The following is a 22,897-nucleotide window of genomic DNA, read 5'->3' on the forward strand; positions in this document are numbered from 1 at the left end:
GTTCATTCTCCATCTGCATGCAAGTACGTTCTGGATCGCTCTGTGATATTGTGACAGTTCATAACTGCCCTGCACTCTCCTGGCCCGAACCGAAGCATATCGTATGGCATCTTTCGTCCTTTCCCACCAATCGAGGACATCCATCCCAGACTTTATACGCTTCTGGCATTCAAGCGTCAGAACAATTTCCGGTTCCATCCGAAAGGTCCTGAGGTCCGCTTCACTGAGTCGTCAAGCTGGTTTGTGTTTCCTCCTATTGGGTTGTCCTGCAAATAATACTTGAAGAATAGCGTGGTCTGACCACGGCGTCAAAATAATCTTACATCCCGTAAGGGGGAGAGCCGCTGGGGCCCATATTCTGTCCAGCCTGCTTGTCGACAGAGGGTGATAATAAGTCATCTTACACCCTAAGGTTGCTGTGAATTTACGTCGGAACGTTGCCCGGTGATGCGTAGGGAGAAAATCTAATTCCCCATCATTCTGTAGCCCCGCATCCATCAAGCCAAGGCGATCTTTAAGAAGGGCTTTCAGTCTTTTTTCCTCCATTGTCAGCTGTTTAAATACAGGGGCAGATGTTCCCATTTGAGCACCCGCTCTCAAATTAATTCTATCCTCTCGCTCGGAGCGAACATTGAAATCTCCCGCCACGAGTAGAGCCCTCTTTGTACCAATATGATCCTCCAATGTTTGCCACAGTTGTCGTCTATGAATTGCCTTCACAGGAGCATAGAGGGCACACAACCTAAACTTGCTGTCTAACGCTTTTGCCGGGTTTTTAAGATTGAAGTCCACTATTATAAGATGACCCGGCATAGCATCGATGGTCCTCACAACTTTAAGATCAGGATTGCATAAGAAGAGAACCGCGACACCTCCCGTTCCTTCCTCTTCTTTCAAAGACCAAATTGAAGGCCCCCAAGTCCAGGAATTCTGCGCTGCACTCCTCTCCCTAGGAGTACTAATATTAGTTTCTTGCAGGACAAAAACATCAGCCTTTAGCCTCCTAATGTGGTAATAAACATCTTCTCTCCTCACCGAGTGCCGTAGCCCTCTACAATTCCAGGTAAGTATGTTCAACTCCATTGGTATTGTTAATGAATATAAGATAGCAGCAATAGCAATAAAACCATAAGCCATCTTAAATCCAGTTCCATTGAACTTATCGACTGTCATTTTATCTTTCCTCTTCCTATTCTTTTCCTACAAACCTCGCCGGTCTTCCTCCGTGCCTTCCACTACAGTTTCTAAACTCATCGTCTCCACCTCCTCCTGCGGATCAGGAGGCGTGGCCTTACACGGAAATGACGCGCACGGCGTCAAAATGTTTCCCCTTGAGTCGGGTAAGCTAACAGGAGGAGGATACTCGTGCTGTTGAGGAACCTTTTCCTGGTCAGGAGGAGAGTCAGACGGGTCGTCTGTCACAGGGTTCTTTTCCACCAATGATATTCCACTTATCCACTCCATCGATTCTGTCTTCCCTCCTTCAAGGTCCTCGCTTATCTCTGCAATTCGCTCTCTAATTTGTTCATGTCTTTGTCCATCTGTATACATAGGTATCTGTTCCTGGTTCTGTGTGTCTCCCTGGCTCAGCATCGCCTCCTGTTCTGGCGCTTCTTCCACCATCATCATCTGGGAGTCACTTAACGGTTCCTCGGTAAGGTTTGGGTCTCTGTCCCTTCTTCTAGCCAGTTCACGTTGTATGCAGGTAACCTCGTCTCTCCAATAATGCTCCTTTTGACTTAAACGTAGTTGTACCTCCTCAGATGCACCTTCTGCAGCGGAAAGTGCTTGGGTCACCTTTTGGATCTTTTCATTGAGTTCTTCAGAAATTACCTGGAGTTCCTTTTCTGTAAGGTTTTCGTATGTACGGAATATGGCTTTCTTCGACTCTTTCCTTGACTCTTTCCTTGACTCTTTCCTCATCTTAGGTTTCTCCGATCCCACCTTTCTATCAGTCTGCATGTCATCTCTTTGTTTTTGTTCCGGGTTGATACATGATCCGGTAGTAAAGGAGGCCAGAGGCGTATCTTGCGTACCTTCCTCTTCTGTCACATTCAAGGCTTCAAATCGGTTGCTGACCATCGTTCGTATCGGGTTATACACTCCCCGTCTTACCCTGCCTCTAAGGACATCGTGCGAAGTCCTCTTTACCTCCTGCCAACCCCCTTCATGTAAACATTCGTTACTGTCCTTCTCCCCGTGTTTTGCAGTAGCACCCTCTGAAAATTGGCTAGTCGATGAATCCTCATCTGTTCGATTTAAATGAGGGTGACAGCGAACGAGTTTTGAGTACGAGTTTGGATACCACTTGTTATAATGCGCGTCAGGACACAGAAGGTACGTGTGGCCTTGGCGGCCACAAAGGTTACAGACCACTCCAGTTGTACATTGTGTGGAGTTATGGCCCCTCCTCCCACAGACAGAACACAAAGGTGTGGCACAGTGTTGCCTAATATGGTCAAACCCCCCACATTGGAAGCATGCTGGGGGTTGCCCACTGTACCTGGTGATCCCTCTATCTCCTCCCAGAAAAAAATATTTAGGAATATGTTGTAGTTTACTCCTGAAATCTCTTTGCAAAGAGACGACAGTCTTATATTCTCCTTTCCAAATGCCCCACGAATTGAGGGCCTTTTGGGGGGGTAACAACACCTTGCAAAATCTGCCCAGCCATTGTTCCACATCCTCTGCTGGAATATTTGTCGTTCTGAACGCCACCGTCAGAACCCTCGATTCTCCTCGGAAGAGGGGAATAATGTCATAGTCACCAAAGGGATTCGGGGTCGACCTCATGATTTCTCTCAACCTCCCCCAACCCTTCTGGTATCCTCGTTCTGACACAAAACAAACATCGGTTTCCCTAAGCCCCGGCGGCATGATAACTGCCAGTATGTCGCCTCGTGGAATTCCCATTATCCCTAAAAGCACCTCCTCTATCATGTATTCTTCTGTGAGCTTTTGTGGATCTGAGCCTTTATACCTGAACCGAATAACAAATCTTTGCCTCGGATCAAATTCTCCTTCATCTTCTCTCATATTGAAGAAATCCTCTAAGAATTCTTCATCCTCCAGTCTCTCCTTTTCAAAATCCGTCCGACGGCGGGGGGGTTCTCCATCCGTTTCCCCCTCCCTCCGTGATCCCGGGTCCCTTGGCCTCCTACCGGTTCCCCTCAACATGTCTGCATAAGACGTTCCTGCGCTCCCAACGGAAGGTGTGTGGGCTGGTAAGGATTCGCTAGAACCCGTTGTTAGAGGTTCCCTAGAATCTGTTGTTAAAGATTCTCTAAAACTTGCTGCTGAAACCTTAGGCATTGCGTCAGGAAGAGTATTACTCGTAGGTAACCTAGGTGTTGTTACAGTTACTCCCGGGTTCCTAGGAACCGGTAGGACCACATCCCTCTTAGGTTCTCCTTGGTTTCCCAATGCTATCCCCACTGGCGTACCTTGTGACACGTCAGCATCTCCTACTCCAATTCCCAAACCTTGGGCTCCCTTTTCAACCCTAACCGTGCATACCGATATTTGTGTATCACGTTCCCGCTTTCCGTTTGTCTCTGATGTTACATGATTGGAAGGATCCTCCTGCAAGATCACTGAAGTTCCTGCAGAAGGATTTACATATGTCTCAAATGTCTCATGTATGTTTTCTTTACTCACAGGTCCTGTATTAAGTCGCAGTTCAATCAATTCCGAATCCGTGTCCATGACGAAGTTCCCTATTGAGATATCTTCAGTCGTCACAGGTAAGTTTCCTTCGACGGTGATCAGAAGGGAGTCCTGTTCTGATTGCATGTCTGTCTGCATCGGTAGAACTGTCTCGTTCATAGTCCTAGTCATTGAGGTCAAGCTAACAGCTTCTCCCTTCCCTTCAGATGACAGGCTGGTCTGTGCTGTATCGGGAAGAGAAAGAACACCCGAAGACCCAGTATCCACTTGCAAAACATTCCCCCGCAGGGGTGCCTTGTCCCTAAAGTTTAATTCCCTGCTCTCCTTCCTTCTCCCCTCCCTTCTCCCCTCCCTCTGCGGCTTCCCTTCACATCTCTCCGAAGAAACTACTTCCTTTCTCTTAATATCCCTATCTGATATACATCCACCTTCCTTAGTAGGGGCTAACTCCATCTCCTCTTCTTCCTCCTCTTCCCTTTCGGAACTAGAGAGAGATTCTATGCCAGATAAGCCAGATAACCCCCCGCTGTCCTCATCTCCTCCCTCTCCTTCCTTTTCAGTCCCCTTTTCATCTTTCATCCCTCTCTCTCCTTTCTTCCTACGTCCCTCTTCATCTTCTAGAAAGAGCCTCTTATCCACAGAACAGAAACGACCGTGACCCTCACCCGTTTGCGGGAGACTCTGCGAAGCAGAGTCTCCCTGGCGACACATTCGGGCATCTTGTGCTGCTATCATGGCAGATAATTCAGCATGCGATGGAATCGTCACAGGATTAGCCAGCTGAGTCGTATCCGTCATCATCTTAGACACAGTTTTCCGTTCAAGCCTTCCTTTCCTGGGCGCGACACTCCTTCCAGTCGACGTCTCCGCCTCTCCCTTTAGTCGTTGAACACGGACTTTGAAAACATGCAACACTTGGACGCACCAGTGTATCAAATCTTTTTGTGTCATTTCTGTCGCTCTCTTGCCAGGTTCGTCAAGAAATCCCGTGCCTTCCGCCGGCGGTCTTTCTTCAGCACGACGACAGATACCTTTGAGAAGTTTCGTAAGTCCCTCCTCCGTCAACCAGGAGGGATAGGTCTCCGTCGAAGTACGACTCCGACGTCCTATGACAAGCCTATCAACGATGTTGATCGATAGGGATCTGGCATAAAGAAGATTTTGCGGCGGCGGCTCTTGTCCGGTTTCCTCTCCATCAGTAAGATAGGTAAACAACACCTCCTTTTGTTTATCAAGCAAGTCTATCATCGAGTCCTTGCTTCTCTTAGTTAACGAAGGCGTGGGTACCATCACCCATCCCACATGAGTCAACAGAAAACCCCAGAACTTTGCCAAATCGAGCTTATTCATTTGTTCTGGAACCAAAAGGTCCAGACCCTTAGACATGGGACCAAACTTTATCTTCTCCCAGGCATTAGTCAATTGGATCTCTCTAACATTCCGGACAGCATTAGATTCTATCCCTGGGGTTCCACATTCCATAGACAGGGCCGGAGACAAGTCCCCGATTCCAACCCCCTGTTTTGCTATACTCGTATTTTGCTCCTCTGAGAGCTGTCCATAAATATGTGTAGAACAATCTTCTTGTTCAAGACTCTGGGAAGACTGTCGGTCTGCATGTTCTTGGGCACCCTGTGAAGTTCGGGCCGAGTGAGATTCTTGCCCTTGCTTCTGCTTCTTTTTAGCCGGTTGTTCCTCCGGGGACGAACTGTGGTCAATGACACCCTTAGAACATTTTGTTCGGGAGGAAGGGACGATGTTTGAAGAGTCTTCATCGACTTGTGCCAGTTTGAATAAGTCCTCATAAACGTGGACCTTGTGTGTCTCTTTCAGTATTATATCAAGAAATCTGTCCTTCTGTTTAAGGAGTTTAGCACGCCGTTCAAGGTCCAGACAATCCACTAGGTGTTTATCCACATTTTGAATGGAAATTTCCGTTTCTTTTAGCTGGTAACGAGCTTTACGTAGTCCCTCGGCCCATCTTTGCCTTTCCTCTTCGGGCTCTCGGGGTAAGTCTGTGTTAGAGGAGACGATGTCTTTCTCCACGGGGATCTCCGAAGGAACAGGTTCCGATTTTGCTCTACAAGCTATAGGGGACTTAGCTAAATCCATCACCTCGTCAAGATAACGGTCCATACGCCGCTGAGAAAAATCATCCCCCTTTCCCAGGACAAAGGAATCCTTCGATTGTTTATAAGCTGCTCTTTGGCGTTGGATAACAGCGACATCAATAGAGTCAACCCGGGAAACACGGCGAAGATCAAGGTCGGAGTCAGAGGTAAGAATAAATTCAACTTCACTCCCTTGGTCGGGGCAGAGTCTTGACTGCTGTATGTCTTCCTGAAATTTGGTGCTGTGGGAGGGGCCCCCTGTCTGTTTAAGGGCCTGTCCTTGTTTCTCCATTTGCACAGCAGCTGTTATCGGAAGTCGATCTCGGCTTTTAATAGATTGCATATCTGGTTCAGCCGTGTCAACATCTGGGTCAGCAAGCGGGTACATCACATCACAACACACTGGTGCGTCAGAATGAGGAATGGGAGTAGAGGTCTCTTCGGGAGTAAGGACCTGTGTAATAAAGTTCTCAGTCTTCTGGGCCTCCTGAGTTATAAAGGTCTCCTCATGAGTAAGTACATGTGTAACAGCGTCCCCAGCATTCAGGGTTTTCATAGGAGCAAAGGTCTCCTCGTGAGTAAGGACACGTGTAACAGCCTTCCCAGCATTCAGGATTTGCATAGGAGTAAAGGTCTCCTCGTGAGTAAGGACACGTGTAAGCACCTCCCTAGCATTCAGGATTTGCATAGGAGCAAAGGTCTCCTCGTGAGTAAGGACACGTGTAACAGCCTCCCCAATATTCAGGTCTTGCTTAGGAGCAGAGGTCTCCTCATGAGTAAGGACAGGTGTGACAGCTTCCCCAGCATTCAATTTTTGCATAGGAGCAGAGGTCTCCTCGCGAGTAAGGACACGTGTAACGGCCTCCCCAGCATTCAGGATTTGAATAGGAGTGAAGGTCTCCTCGTGAGTAAGGGCAAGTGTAACGGCCTCCCCAGCATTCAAGTTTTGCTTAGGCGCAGAGGTCTCCTCGCGAGTAAGGACACATGTAACAGTCTCCCCCACATTCAGGCCTTGCATAGGAGGAAAGGTCTCCTCACGAGTAAGTACACGTGTAACAGCCTTCCCAGAGTCCAGGGCGTTCTTAGAAGAAAAGGTCTCCTCAAGAGTAGGGCCACGTGTAACGGGTTTCCGAATGCTCCGGGTCTCCTCAGGAGTCAAGGTGTCATTCAAACTCTCACCCCCCACGTCCAGGGCCAGGTCATCCCCAGACCCCTCTAAGGTTACAGCGGCCTCTCCTGTTGCTTGTTCCATTGAAAGCAATAGGGAAAAGGAATCCTCCTTTAAAGCGGCAGGGATCTTCTGGGAGGGGTCAAAACCCAAACTGGGGGTCTGGTCTATATTCCCCAGGGGCCCTCGAACATCCTTACTGTCCGTGACGTCAGAAGGCACGACTCCCAAAGCGGATGGCAGCAGATGAAGTTGGAAGCCTTTTTCTTGTAGGCCATGCTGGGAAGCATGGTCTCCATTGTCTCCATTGTCTTCTATAGGCAAAAATTCGATCTCAATTTGGGGGTCCCCCCCAGGAGGGGGGGCCTCCATATTCGGACCCCCTGATGGGGGTACCCTTAGGAACAAAGTCTGACCAAAATTGAAATTTTTCTGAGAGATATAATAGGTAAAAAAAGCGAAAATCCAAACCAGGAAGTGAGAGCTCCTTGATCGCACGTCTGCTATTCAAGGTGGGTGGGGTTAGGGTTAGGGTTAGGGTTAGGGTTAGGGTTAGGGTTAGGGGTTAGGGGTTAGGGGTTAGGAAAATAGATTTTTTTTTTTTTTTAGGAAAATAGATTTTTATTTAATAATAACCATTCTACAACAAACTGTAAGCAACAAATTCCAAGATGCATAATTACGATTGAAACAATAAATACAGTTAATATATACATACATATATACATACATACATATTACATATTAATATAGGCATCTAAATATTTCTAGCATTAAATATCACCATTAAATATTAACATTAAGCATAAAGCATTAAGCATCAAGCATCAACATAAATGTAAGCCATCAACATTCAGGCTGTTCATGTTTCAAACTTTATTAACTTTATTAACTTTATTAACTTTATTAACTGTATTAACTTTATTAACTTTATTCAGTATTAACTATTAACTATGAACTATGAACTATCAACTATTAACTATCAACTTTTCACTTTTTACTAATTAAGGAAATAAAAGAAAAAGAAAAAGAAGAATTAAGTTATACAACAGATGTCTATCCAACTTGAGAGAAGTCAAGGTAGGAAGCAATTATATCTGACTTCAAGGAACTGGCGGGTTGATCTCATGAAACCACCTCCACCTGCTCAGCCACTTCACGCCCTTCATCCTCTTTTCTTCCCACCTTTTAATTTTCGCCAAATAATCTGTTACAGTATGTACCGTTTCAACTAAGGGTACTGCCTTTTTGGTATACACCTCCTCCCTTCTGTTTTTCATCACAGTACTAACAAAGATGAGATTCACTAACCTAACCAGTGCCCAAGGAACCTTAATACCAGCCTTCTCACCCGGACAGCCCCCCTGCTCCCTGGGATTCCCAAACCCTTCTGTCGGCTCCAATCCCGAGACAATCGTTTCCCAGTGTTGTGATATCAGAAAAGGCCATTGCAATGCTCTGGCTACTCCTGCCCACGACCTCCTTACAGCTACACACTCCTTCACAACATGGGGGATGGTCTCAGGAATGTTGGTATGTGGATTCAAAGACCTACAAAGCACCCTGGGGCAACGCTGTTGATCTTCTGTCGCCCCAAACTTTTTACTTCCCACATATAATATCTGATGGTAAGTCCTCCAACGAAGATCCCGTAGGGCATAAGGTATGGTCCGGTCACCGAAGGTGGGGATAGGAAAGATCTGGTTCCTCAAATACGAAGAAAGCGTCTCCTTCTTCCGTCTCTCTTCATCATAGGGTACCAACCGACTTCGGTGCATAACAGTCCAGTACAACTTTCCGGTAACTCCTTTAATTCCCGGGCTAGTTCCCTTGACTTCTGAGGCTTCGATGCCATGTTTCTGTATCCCCTTTGCTACCTCAACCATAAAGTCAGGAAGCTGTACTTTCATCGAAGCCGTCAAGCGGGTCGGCAGAGAGCCTTCTTTCCACCATCGTTTTGCCCATCTGGTGTCTACCCAACTGTCCATAAAGAACTGTCTGGTGTACATTTCTTGCGTAATCAAGCCCGTCGCATTCTGCTGCCAAGTTCCACAGTTAAAAACTAGAAAGATGGATAGGAACCACAGTCCAATCTCCGGTAACCCAAGACCTCCTTCTCCGTGTCCTCTCTGAACGACTACTCTCGCAAGCGGTAAGTGGAGCGTCCCGAAAATCCACTTAAAAACCGCTCTGGTGATGATGGTTACTGTAGATTCCGGCGGAGGGTAAACTGTTGCTAGGTAATTGCCAGCTGGAATGCAATATATGGCAAAATATTGAACTTTTTGTGCTGTGGATAATCTCCATGTCTTCCACCTGTCCAGTCTTTCCAACACTCGCTGTTGCCATACAATCCAATTATCCCTCCAGCCATCAGCTCTCAAAGAAAAGGTGACTCCCAGGATCTTCAGAGACAGCATCCCCGTTCCTGTCCCGCTCGCTCCTTCGTCGTCATGCTGTCTGTTCTCCTTTCCTTCTACCTGTCCTTCCAGCTCCTCACGGTCTCTATGATCCTTCTCCGTAGGCACCATGGGAGTCACTTCCATTCTTCCCGTCCGCCCGTCGAGATCGTAAATCTGACTTTTAAGCTCGTTCACCTTTGCTCCGGAAACAATTTCGTAGCGCCGTAAATGTTCTCGCACCTTTAGCAGTTCCTCTGTGTTCCGGAGGATGACGTAACAATCGTCAGCGTGGGCTAGACTGGTGATGCGATACTCCGGACAACCGTGGGGAAAAATTCCTCTGATGAACCGATCTCTCTGCAACGCCCTAAGAAGAGGATCTAGTGTCAAGACGTACAGGAGAGGACTGAGAGGGCATCCTTGTCTAACCCCCGTGGGTACTGGAAATGGCGACCCTCGACACCCTCCGACGTTTGGTGTAACCTGCGCGTTCATGTAAAGTGCCTGTAGGAGCTTGATCAGCTGTTCTGGCAATCCATGGAATTTTAAAACAGCCCACATGTAGCCTCTGTCAACCCGGTCAAACGCTTTACTCTGGTCCAGCTGCAATATGCATAGATGTTCCTTTTCTTGCTGCAACTGGTCAAAAATCTGTCTGAAAACACAGGTGGTATGCGCCATTCTCCTTCCGGGTACAGAGCTGGTTTGTCCAACCTGCACTAGTGCATTGGCCAGTTTTTTCAACCTATTATTGAGGACCCTTGCTAGTATCCTGTAATCGGTGTTGTTAACCGTGATGGGTCTCCAGTTGCCTATCAGAGTCGGATCTCCTCCTTTGTACAATAGACTCATTGATCCGTGTAAAAAACTCCATCCCACCCTCGCCCTCTGCAGCATCTCATTAAAGACCTCCGTCAAGATGGGAACTAAGTGATCTTTAAAGTTCTTATAGAACCCATACGGTAACCCATCCGGTCCCGGCTTAGAGTTACGTTTACCCGCCTGAATGGCTCGCTGGATTTCTTCTTGCTCGAAGGGCCGAGAGAGTTCGCAAAGATCTTCTTCGTTTGGCGGTAACGGTTTCTGCCCAAAGGCACTTTCTAGATAGGACTGAATGCGTACTTCATCAGGAGAGGTTTCCGAAACCGCGTAAAATTCTCTATAAAATCTAGAGACCTCTTCTGCTATCTCGACCGGTTCTTGAAGTAGTCCATCTGACGGACCTCCTTTTAACGCGGACAGAGTCTGGTTGTATCGAGGCAGGCGATCTTTTTGCCATTCTCCCTTCTCAATTAACGGCCCCGATGCTCTAGCCACCCGTGCCATATGACGCCGTCGACGTTGGGTAAGGCGGTAAGTTTTAATAACTTCTTGATTGCGTCGAAGCCGTTCATTGTCAACGTCAAGGCCCTTGTTCATTCTCCATCTGCATGCAAGTACGTTCTGGATCGCTCTGTGATATTGTGACAGTTCATAACTGCCCTGCACTCTCCTGGCCCGAACCGAAGCATATCGTATGGCATCTTTCGTCCTTTCCCACCAATCGAGGACATCCATCCCAGACTTTATACGCTTCTGGCATTCAAGCGTCAGAACAATTTCCGGTTCCATCCGAAAGGTCCTGAGGTCCGCTTCACTGAGTCGCCAAGCTGGTTTGTGATTCCTCCTATTGGGTTGTCCTGCAAATAATACTTGAAGAATAGCGTGGTCTGACCACGGCGTCAAAATAATCTTACATCCCGTAAGGGGGAGAGCCGCTGGGGCCCATATTCTGTCCAGCCTGCTTGTCGACAGAGGGTGATAATAAGTCATCTTACACCCTAAGGTTGCTGTGAATTTACGTCGGAACGTTGCCCGGTGATGCGTAGGGAGAAAATCTAATTCCCCATCATTCTGTAGCCCCGCATCCATCAAGCCAAGGCGATCTTTAAGAAGGGCTTTCAGTCTTTTTTCCTCCATTGTCAGCTGTTTAAATACGGGGGCAGATGTTCCCATTTGAGCACCGGCTCTCAAATTAATTCTATCCTCTCGCTCGGAGCGAACATTGAAATCTCCCGCCACGAGTAGAGCCCTCTTTGTACCAATATGATCCTCCAATGTTTGCCACAGTTGTCGTCTATGAATTGCCTTCACAGGAGCATAGAGGGCACACAACCTAAACTTGCTGTCTAACGCTTTTGCCGGGTTTTTAAGATTGAAGTCCACTATTATAAGATGACCCGGCATAGCATCGATGGTCCTCACAACTTTAAGATCAGGATTGCATAAGAAGAGAACCGCGACACCTCCCGTTCCTTCCTCTTCTTTCAAAGACCAAATTGAAGGCCCCCAAGTCCAGGAATTCTGCGCTGCACTCCTCTCCCTAGGAGTACTAATATTAGTTTCTTGCAGGACAAAAACATCAGCCTTTAGCCTCCTAATGTGGTAATAAACATCTTCTCTCCTCACCGACTGCCGTAGCCCTCTACAATTCCAGGTAAGTATGTTCAACTCCATTGGTATTGTTAATGAATATAAGATAGCAGCAATAGCAATAAAACCATAAGCCATCTTAAATCCAGTTCCATTGAACTTATCGACTGTCATTTTATCTTTCCTCTTCCTATTCTTTTCCTACAAACCTCGCCGGTCTTCCTCCGTGCCTTCCACTACAGTTTCTAAACTCATCGTCTCCACCTCCTCCTGCGGATCAGGAGGCGTGGCCTTACATGGAAATGACGCGCACGGCGTCAAAATGTTTCCCCTTGAGTCGGGTAAGCTAACAGGAGGAGGATACTCGTGCTGTTGAGGAACCTTTTCCTGGTCAGGAGGAGAGTCAGACTGGTCGTCTGTCACAGGGTTCTTTTCCACCAATGATATTCCACTTATCCACTCCATCGATTCTGTCTTCCCTCCTTCAAGGTCCTCGCTTATCTCTGCAATTCGCTCTCTAATTTGTTCATGTCTTTGTCCATCTGTATACATAGGTATCTGTTCCTGGTTCTGTGTGTCTCCCTGGTTCAGCATCGCCTCCTGTTCTGGCGCTTCTTCCACCATCATCATCTGGGAGTCACTTAACGGTTCCTCGGTAAGGTTTGGGTCTCGGTCCCTTCTTCTAGCCAGTTCACGTTGTATGCAGGTAACCTCGTCTCTCCAATAATGCTCCTTTTGACTTAAACGTAGTTGTACCTCCTCAGATGCACCTTCTGCAGCGGAAAGTGCTTGGGTCACCTTTTGGATCTTTTCGTTGAGTTCTTCAGAAATTACCTGGAGTTCCTTTTCTGTAAGGTTTTCGTATGTACGGAATATGGCTTTCTTCGACTCTTTCCTTGACTCTTTCCTTGACTCTTTCCTCATCTTAGGTTTCTCCGATCCCGCCTTTCTATCAGTCTGCATGTCATCTCTTTGTTTTTGTTCCGGGTTGATACATGATCCGGTAGTAAAGGAGGCCAGAGGCGTATCTTGCGTACCTTCCTCTTCTGTCACATTCAAGGCTTCAAATCGGTTGCTGACCATCGTTCGTATCGGGTTATACACTCCCCGTCTTACCCTGCCTCTAAGGACATCGTGCGAAGTCCTCTTTACCTCCTGCCAACCCCCTTCATGTAAACATTCGTTACTGTCCTTCTCCCCGTGTTTTGCAGTAGCACCCTCTGAAAATTGGCTAGTCGATGAATCCTCATCTGTTCGATTTAAATGAGGGTGACAGCGAACGAGTTTTGAGTACGAGTTTGGATACCACTTGTTATAATGCGCGTCGGGACACAGAAGGTACGTGTGGCCTTGGCGGCCACAAAGGTTACAGACCACTCCAGTTGTACATTGTGTGGAGTTATGGCCCCTCCTCCCACAGACAGAACACAAAGGTGTGGCACAGTGTTGCCTAATATGGTCAAACCCCCCACATTGGAAGCATGCTGGGGGTTGCCCACTGTACCTGGTGATCCCTCTATCTCCTCCCAGAAAAAAATATTTAGGAATATGTTGTAGTTTACTCCTGAAATCTCTTTGCAAAGAGACGACAGTCTTATATTCTCCTTTCCAAATGCCCCACGAATTGAGGGCCTTTTGGGGGGGTAACAACACCTTGCAAAATCTGCCCAGCCATTGTTCCACATCCTCTGCTGGAATATTTGTCGTTCTGAATGCCACCGTCAGAACCCTCGATTCTCCTCGGAAGAGGGGAATAATGTCATAGTCACCAAAGGGATTCGGGGTCGACCTCATGATTTCTCTCAACCTCCCCCAACCCTTCTGGTATCCTCGTTCTGACACAAAACAAACATCGGTTTCCCTAAGCCCCGGCGGCATGATAACTGCCAGTATGTCGCCTCGTGGAATTCCCATTATCCCTAAAAGCACCTCCTCTATCATGTATTCTTCTGTGAGCTTTTGTGGATCTGAGCCTTTATACCTGAACCGAATAACAAATCTTTGCCTCGGATCAAATTCTCCTTCATCTTCTCTCATATTGAAGAAATCCTCTAAGAATTCTTCATCCTCCAGTCTCTCCTTTTCAAAATCCGTCCGACGGCGGGGGGGTTCTCCATCCGTTTCCCCCTCCCTCCGTGATCCCGGGTCCCTTGGCCTCCTACCGGTTCCCCTCAACATGTCTGCATAAGACGTTCCTGCGCTCCCAACGGAAGGTGTGTGGGCTGGTAAGGATTCGCTAGAACCCGTTGTTAGAGGTTCCCTAGAATCTGTTGTTAAAGATTCTCTAAAACTTGCTGCTGAAACCTTAGGCATTGCGTCAGGAAGAGTATTACTCGTAGGTAACCTAGGTGTTGTTACAGTTACTCCCGGGTTTCTAGGAACCGGTAGGACCACATCCCTCTTAGGTTCTCCTTGGTTTCCCAATGCTATCCCCACTGGCGTACCTTGTGACACATCAGCATCTCCTACTCCAATTCCCAAACCTTGGGCTCCCTTTTCAACCCTAACCGTGCATACCGATATTTGTGTATCACGTTCCCGCTTTCCGTTTGTCTCTGATGTTACATGATTGGAAGGATCCTCCTGCAAGATCACTGAAGTTCCTGCAGAAGGATTTACATATGTCTCAAATGTCTCATGTATGTTTTCTTTACTCACAGGTCCTGTATTAAGTCGCAGTTCAATCAATTCCGAATCCGTGTCCATGACGAAGTTCCCTATCGAGATATCTTCAGTCGTCACAGGTAAGTTTCCTTGCACGGTGATCAGAAGGGAGTCCTGTTCTGATTGCATGTCTGTCTGCATCGGTAGAACTGTCTCGTTCATAGTCCTAGTCATTGAGGTCAAGCTAACAGCTTCTCCCTTCCCTTCAGATGACAGGCTGGTCTGTGCTGTATCGGGAAGAGAAAGAACACCCGAAGACCCAGTATCCACTTGCAAAACATTCCCCCGCAGGGGTGCCTTGTCCCTAAAGTTTAATTCCCTGCTCTCCTTCCTTCTCCCCTCCCTTCTCCCCTCCCTCTGCGGCTTCCCTCCACATCTCTCCGAAGAAACTACTTCCTTTCTCTTAATATCCCTATCTGATATACATCCACCTTCCTTAGTAGGGGCTAACTCCATCTCCTCTTCTTCCTCCTCTTCCCTTTCGGAACTAGAGAGAGATTCTATGCCAGATAAGCCAGATAACCCCCCGCTGTCCTCATCTCCTCCCTCTCCTTCCTTTTCAGTCCCCTTTTCATCTTTCATCCCTCTCTCTCCTTTCTTCCTACGTCCCTCTTCATCTTCTAGAAAGAGCCTCTTATCCACAGAACAGAAACGACCGTGACCCTCACCCGTTTGCGGGAGACTCTGCGAAGCAGAGTCTCCCTGGCGACACATTCGGGCATCTTGTGCTGCTATCATGGCAGATAATTCAGCATGCGATGGAATCGTCACAGGATTAGCCAGCTGAGTCGTATCCGTCATCATCTTAGACACAGTTTTCCGTTCAAGCCTTCCTTTCCTGGGCGCGACACTCCTTCCAGTCGACGTCTCCGCCTCTCCCTTTAGTCGTTGAACACGGACTTTGAAAACATGCAACACTTGGACGCACCAGTGTATCAAATCTTTTTGTGTCATTTCTGTCGCTCTCTTGCCAGGTTCGTCAAGAAATCCCGTGCCTTCCGCCGGCGGTCTTTCTTCAGCACGACGACAGATACCTTTGAGAAGTTTCGTAAGTCCCTCCTCCGTCAACCAGGAGGGATAGGTCTCCGTCGAAGTACGACTCCGACGTCCTATGACAAGCCTATCAACGATGTTGATCGATAGGGATCTGGCATAAAGAAGATTTTGCGGCGGCGGCTCTTGTCCGGTTTCCTCTCCATCAGTAAGATAGGTAAACAACACCTCCTTTTGTTTATCAAGCAAGTCTATCATCGAGTCCTTGCTTCTCTTAGTTAACGAAGGCGTGGGTACCATCACCCATCCCACATGAGTCAACAGAAAACCCCAGAACTTTGCCAAATCGAGCTTATTCATTTGTTCTGGAACCAAAAGGTCCAGACCCTTAGACATGGGACCAAACTTTATCTTCTCCCAGGCATTAGTCAATTGGATCTCTCTAACATTCCGGACAGCATTAGATTCTATCCCTGGGGTTCCACATTCCATAGACAGGGCCGGAGACAAGTCCCCGATTCCAACCCCCTGTTTTGCTATACTCGTATTTTGCTCCTCTGAGAGCTGTCCATAAATATGTGTAGAACAATCTTCTTGTTCAAGACTCTGGGAAGACTGTCGGTCTGCATGTTCTCGGGCACCCTGTGAAGTTCGGGCCGAGTGAGATTCTCGCCCTTGCTTCTGCTTCTTTTTAGCCGGTTGTTCCTCCGGGGACGAACTGTGGTCAATGACACCCTTAGAACATTTCGTTCGGGAGGAAGGGACGATGTTTGAAGAGTCTTCATCGACTTGTGCCAGTTTGAATAAGTCCTCATAAACGTGGACCTTGTGTGTCTCTTTCAGTATTATATCAAGAAATCTGTCCTTCTGTTTAAGGAGTTTAGCACGCCGTTCAAGGTCCAGACAATCCACTAGGTGTTTATCCACATTTTGAATGGAAATTTCCGTTTCTTTTAGCTGGTAACGAGCTTTACGTAGTCCCTCGGCCCATCTTTGCCTTTCCTCTTCGGGCTCTCGGGGTAAGTCTGTGTTAGAGGAGACGATGTCTTTCTCCACGGGGCTCTCCGAAGGAACAGGTTCCGATTTTGCTCTACAAGCTATAGGGGACTTAGCTAAATCCATCACCTCGTCAAGATAACGGTCCATACGCCGCTGAGAAAAATCATCCCCCTTTCCCAGGACAAAGGAATCCTTCGATTGTTTATAAGCTGCTCTTTGGCGTTGGATAACAGCAACATCAATAGAGTCAACCCGGGAAACACGGCCAAGATCAAGGTCGGAGTCAGAGGTAAGAATAAATTCAACTTCACTCCCTTGGTCGGGGCAGAGTCTTGACCGCCGTATGTCTTCCTGAAATTTGGTGCTGTGGGAGGGGCCCCCTGTCTGTTTAAGGGCCTGTCCTTGTTTCTCCATTTGCACAGCAGCTGTTATCGGAAGTCTATCTCGGCTTTTAATAGATTGCATATCTGGTTCAGCCGTGTCAACATCTGGGTCAGCAAGCGGGTCCATCACATCACAACACACTGGTGTGTCAGAATGAGGAATGGGAGTAGAGGTCTCCTCGGGAGTAAGGACCTGTGTAATAAAGTTCTCAGTCTTCTGGGCCTCCTGAGTTATAAAGGTCTCCTCATGAGTAAGTACATGTGTAACAGCGTCCCCAGCATTCAGGGTTTTCGTAGGAGCAAAGGTCTCCTCGTGAGTAAGGACACGTGTAACAGCCTTCCCAGCATTCAGGATTTGCATAGGAGTAAAGGTCTCCTCGTGAGTAAGGACACGTGTAAGCACCTCCCTAGCATTCAGGATTTGCATAGGAGTAAAGGTCTCCTCGTGAGTAAGGACACGTGTAACAGCCTCCCCAATATTCAGGTCTCGCTTAGGAGCAGAGGTCTCCTCATGAGTAAGGACAGGTGTAACAGCTTCCCCAGCATTCAATTTTTGCATAGGAGCAGAGGTCTCCTCGCGAGTAAGGACACGTGTAACGGCCTCCCCAGCATTCAGGATTTGAATAGGAGTGAAGGTCTCCTCGTGAGTAAGGGCAAGTGTAACGGCCTCCCCAGCATTCAAGTTTTGCTTAGGCGCAGAGGTCTCCTCGCGAGTAAGGACACATGTAACAGTCTCCCCCACCTTCAGGCCTTGCATAGGAGGAAAGGTCTCCTCACGAGTAAGTACACGTGTAACAGCCTTCCCAGAGTCCAGGGCGTTCTTAGAAGAAAAGGTCTCCTCAAGAGTAGGGCCACGTGCAACGGGTTTCCGAATGCTCCGGGTCTCCTCAGGAGTAAAGGTGTCATTCAAACTCTCACCCACCACGTCCAGGGCCAGGTCATCCCCAGACCCCTCTAAGGTTACAGCGGCCTCTCCTGTTGCTTGTTCCATTGAAAGCAATAGGGAAAAGGAATCCTCCTTTAAAGCGGCAGGGGTCTTCTGGGAGGGGTCAAAACCCAAACTGGGGGTCTGGTCTATATTCCCCAGGGGCCCTCGAACATCCTTATTGTCCGTGACGTCAGAAGGCACGACTCCCAAAGCGGATGGCAGCAGATGAAGTTGGAAGCCTTTTTCTTGTAGGCCATGCTGGGAAGCATGGTCTCCATTGTCTCCATTGTCTTCTATAGGCAAAAATTCGATCTCAATTTGGGGGTCCCCCCCAGGAGGGGGGGCCTCCATATTCGGACCCCCTGATGGGGGTACCCTTAGGAACAAACTCTGACCAAAATTGAAATTTTTCTGAGAGATATAATAGGTAAAAAAAGCGAAAATCCAAACCAGGAAGTGAGAGCTCCTTGATCGCACGTCTGCTATTCAAGGTGGGTGGGGTTAGGGTTAGGGTTAGGGTTAGGGTTAGGGTTAGGGTTAGGAAAATAATTTTTTTTTTTTTTTTAGGAAAATAATTTTTATTTAAAGTATTACCATTCTACAAACAAACAATAAGGTACAATTTAAAATATTCAAAAACTTACAAAATCAGTTTAAAAACTTTTAAATCTATAAACATCTCATCTTAAACATAAAACTTTAAATCTTATAAACTTTTAAACTTATAAACTTTTAAACTTTTAAACTTTTAAACTTTTAAACTTTTAAATTTTCATAATATTTTCATAATATCACACATAATGTTACAACAAAGAAAGAAAGAACATAATGCCATCAACATTCTGGCAAAGAACAAAGAACAACAAAAAAGTTACATAAACTACAAATAATACAAGTAGTACAAATAGTCGAAAATAACACCAATTATTCAGATAATACAGATAAGGTAATTGAGGTAATTAAGATAATTAAGGAATTAAGGAACCGGAGGATTAACCTCCTTGAACCACCTCCATCTGTTCAGCCAAACTGAATTCTTAGAACCTCTTCCCTCCCATCTTTTGACCTTTGTCAAATAGTCAGTGATATAAGATACGGTTTTTTCAAGGGAAACCTTCATACCAGTATAAATCTCCTGTTTCCTATTTATCATTGCAGAATTAACGAAAATAAGATTTACCAACCTAACTATGGACCACGGAAACCTAGTTCCTGTATTTCGATGTTTATTCACTGGATCACAAGCAGTTTTGGGACCTTCATATCCTTCCGTAGGTTCTAATCCCGATACGATAGTCTCCCACGATTGTCTAATCAAAAACGGCCACCGAAGTGCTCTTCCTACGCCCGCCCATTCCTTCTTAACGGCCACACACTCTTTAACAGCATGAGCGATAGTTTCAGGCACATGTTTTTGAGGATACAGATCCTTACATTGCACTCTCGGACATCGTTGTTCAGCTTCTGAGGCTCCAAATTTCTTCGTTCCAACATGAAGTACTTGATGGTACAGCCTCCATCTCAGATCCCAAAGTGCATAAGGGATGGTACAATCCTTAAAAGTTGGAACAGGGAAGATCTGATCCTTGAGATAAGATGATAATGAGTCTTTATATTGTCGTTCTCGATCATAAGGAACCATTTTGGCACGATGTAGAATAGCCCAATAAATTCTTCCAGTCGTACCTTTAACCCCAGGAACACAGGCTCTAACTTCGGTCGCAGTAATCTGAAACTTTTGTATTCCCATTGCTACCTCTATCATAAAATCCGGAAGTTCTCTTTTCAAAAATACTGTAAGACGAGTTGGAAAAATACCTTCTATCCACCATTTTTGAGCCCACTTAGTCTTCTCCCAACTACTCATGAAGAAACAGGTGGTAAAAATTCCTTGCGTGATGACACCAGGCAACGGTTGTGGCCACGTTCCACAGTTGAAAACTAAAAAAATGGAAAGAAACCAAAGACCGATATTGGGCAATCCCAGACCACCTTCACTATGTTTTCGCTGACTAACTAATCTCGATAAGGGAAAATGAAGAGTTCCAAAAATCCATTTATAAAGTACTTTCGTTACAGCAGACATGATCGACTCAGGTGGAGGATAAACAGTTGCAAGATAATTGCCTGCTGGAACACAATAAGTAGTAAAATATTTGATCTTTTTAGCTGTCGACAACTTCCAAAACTTCCACCTCTCCAGTAACTCACAAACACGTCGTTGCCAACCTTCCCAGTTAGTCTTCCAACCCCCATTCTTCAAACTAAACGTCACTCCTAAGATCTTCAAATCAACAATCTCCTTGAATTTCCGCACATCATCATCACCACCATCATCCACCTCTTTATCGCCATCTTTTCGTCGTTCACCATCACTTTCTCTTCTTTCACTTTCAGTTTCCCTTTCACTCTCATCAGTCCCAAACTCCATCGATCTCATCTTCATCATTCCCATCCGACCATCCAACGCATAAAGTTTACTCTTGTCTTTATTGATTTTTGCTCCCGAAACCACTTCATAATGATGTAAATGGTCTTGTGCCCTCACAAGTTCCTGTTCGTTTCCAAAAAGAATATAACAATCATCAGCATGAGCAAGAGCAGCAAGACGATAATCAGAATCCAATTCCGGTAGAATCCCTTTAATAAACCGATCTCCATGCACTGCTCTGAGGAAAGGATCCAACGTTAAAACATATAGAAGAGGGCTGAGGGGACACCCTTGACGAACTCCTGTTGGAACCGGAAAAGCAGGACCCTGGCACCCTCGAACGTTCGGAGTTACTGTAGCTCCTGTATATAACGCCTGCAAAAAAACAATAAACAACTCGGGTAGTCCATGTTGTCGTAAAACAGCCCACATATATCTTCGCTCCACTCTATCAAATGCTTTGCTCTGATCGAGCTGAAGAAGGTATAAATGTTCTTTCTCTCTTTGTAAACGATCGAAGACTTGCCGAAAAATACAAGTGGTGTGAGCCATCCGCCTTCCAGGAACTGAACTGGTCTGCCCGACACAGACAAGTTGATCAGCTATTTTCTTCAACCTATTATTTAATACCCTTGTAAGTATACGATAGTCAGAATTATTTACAGTCAAAGGTCTCCAATTTCCAAGCACAGTCGGGTCGCCACCTTTGTATAACAGACTCATCGCTCCGTGCAAAAAGCTCTTACCTACACGAGACGTCTCCAGCATTTTATTAAAGACCTCTGTTAAGATGGGAATCAGATGATCTTTAAAATCTTTATAAAAGCCATAAGGTAGGCCATCAAGTCCCGGAATAGATTTACGTCGACCAGCTTGCAAAGCTATTCGCACCTCCTCTTCTGTAAAAGGTTCAGACAATTCCCAAAAATCCTCTCTACACGTTGGTTTCTTTCCAAAAATATGCTCTAAATACCGACTAATAAAAACTTCCTCTGTTGGACAATCGGAAAGGGCATAAAATTTTTCATAATACCTGGAAACTTCCTCCGCTATATCAACTGGATCTTGAACAAAGTCATCCACCGAATCTGCTTTCCGCAACGAGAGTAAAGACTGACCGTATCGAGGTAAACGATCTTTTTGCCATTCTCCTCTCTCGATAAGTGGTCCCGATGACCTGACCACACGTGACAATTTCCTCCGTTGCCGTAGAGCCAAGCGATAACCCTTAATAATCTCTTGATTCCTATGAAGACGATCACGATCTACAGCTAAGCCCTTAGACATCCTCCATTTAGTCACCAATACATTCTGTATTGCCCGATGATAGGAAAGCAATTCACGTGTTCCATGTCTCTTCTTGGCTCGCATGGCAGCATATTTAATAGCTATTTTCGTTTTCTCCCACCAGTCCAATAGATCCATTCCAGGTTTCAGCCGCTTTTGATGTTCCAGTACCATGATTATGTCCGGTACCATATTAAAAGTCTTTAAATCCACTTCTCGAAGCCTCCACACAAATCTCTGTTTCCTTCTGATTGGCGATCCCGCAAAGGTAGCACAAAACATAGCATGATCTGACCATAAAGTAATAATAAGTTTACAAGATGTGATAGGCAAATCCGCAGGGGCCCAAATTCGATCTATTCTGCTAACCGTCAGCGGGTGATAATACGTCATTTTTGAAGTCAGCTGAGAAGGATATTTACATAAAAAACTCTCTCTGTGATGTGTAGGAAAATAATCTATCTCTCCATCCATCTGCATCCCGGTATCAACTAAAGTCAAACGGTCTTTCAAAAGAAATTTCAAATTTTTTTCTTCAATAGTCAATTGCTTCGGAACAGAAGAAGTCTTTGTAGTAACGAGGTTGCCCCTCAAATTAACCCTATCAGTCAACTCTGATCTTACGTTAAAATCCCCGATGACAAAAATGGACCGGCCAGTGTTAAGATGATCTTCGAGCAATCCCCAAAGTTCTCGTCGATGTACAGAATTCACGGGAGCGTACAAAGCACATAACCTAAATCTACTTTCAGGAACATTCATCGTCATGTTCTTTAAATTAAAATCCACAACAAGTAAATGTCCAGGTAACGGTTCGATAGTCTGCACTACCCTCAAATTAGGTTTGGATGTAAAAAGAACTGCTACACCTCCCTTCCCTTCTTCTGTTTTCAAAGACCAGCTCGATGGTCCCCACGTCCATTCCCTCTGTGCCGCGCTCCGATCTTTCGGTGTAGAAATATTCGTCTCTTGCAAAACTAAAATATCAAATTCCAGTTTAGCCAAATGATAATAAATATCCTCTCGTCTCCCCGACTGACGTAAACCCCTGCAGTTCCACGTTAGTATTTTAAAAGCCATCACAAAAATTATTAAAAAAGTAAAGGAAGACTCCACAAAATAAACGATGAAGAACTTAAACTCCTACTTTCGGTTGAACCATTGCTAGATCATCCATTTTATCCACCGCCTCCTGACATTCCGGAGGCGTGGCCATACGAGAAGGCGACTGATCAGTCATCGCCGTGATCATTTCTGAATCTTGTAAATTTACCGGAGGGTGATACTCATGTGTCTGCAAAAAAAGTTCTTGATTCGGAGGGATACCCGAAGAGTCACTCGATAAGGATATCCCTCCCGATCCCGATTGCATAGTTGTTTCTCCCTGAACAGATCCCGTACTCAACCATTCCATCCCCTCCATTCCTTCTTTACGAATTTCTGCAACATTTTT

Source organism: Eublepharis macularius, chromosome 13 (assembly GCF_028583425.1).
Source record: "Eublepharis macularius isolate TG4126 chromosome 13, MPM_Emac_v1.0, whole genome shotgun sequence".
NCBI lineage: Eukaryota > Metazoa > Chordata > Lepidosauria > Squamata > Eublepharidae > Eublepharis > Eublepharis macularius.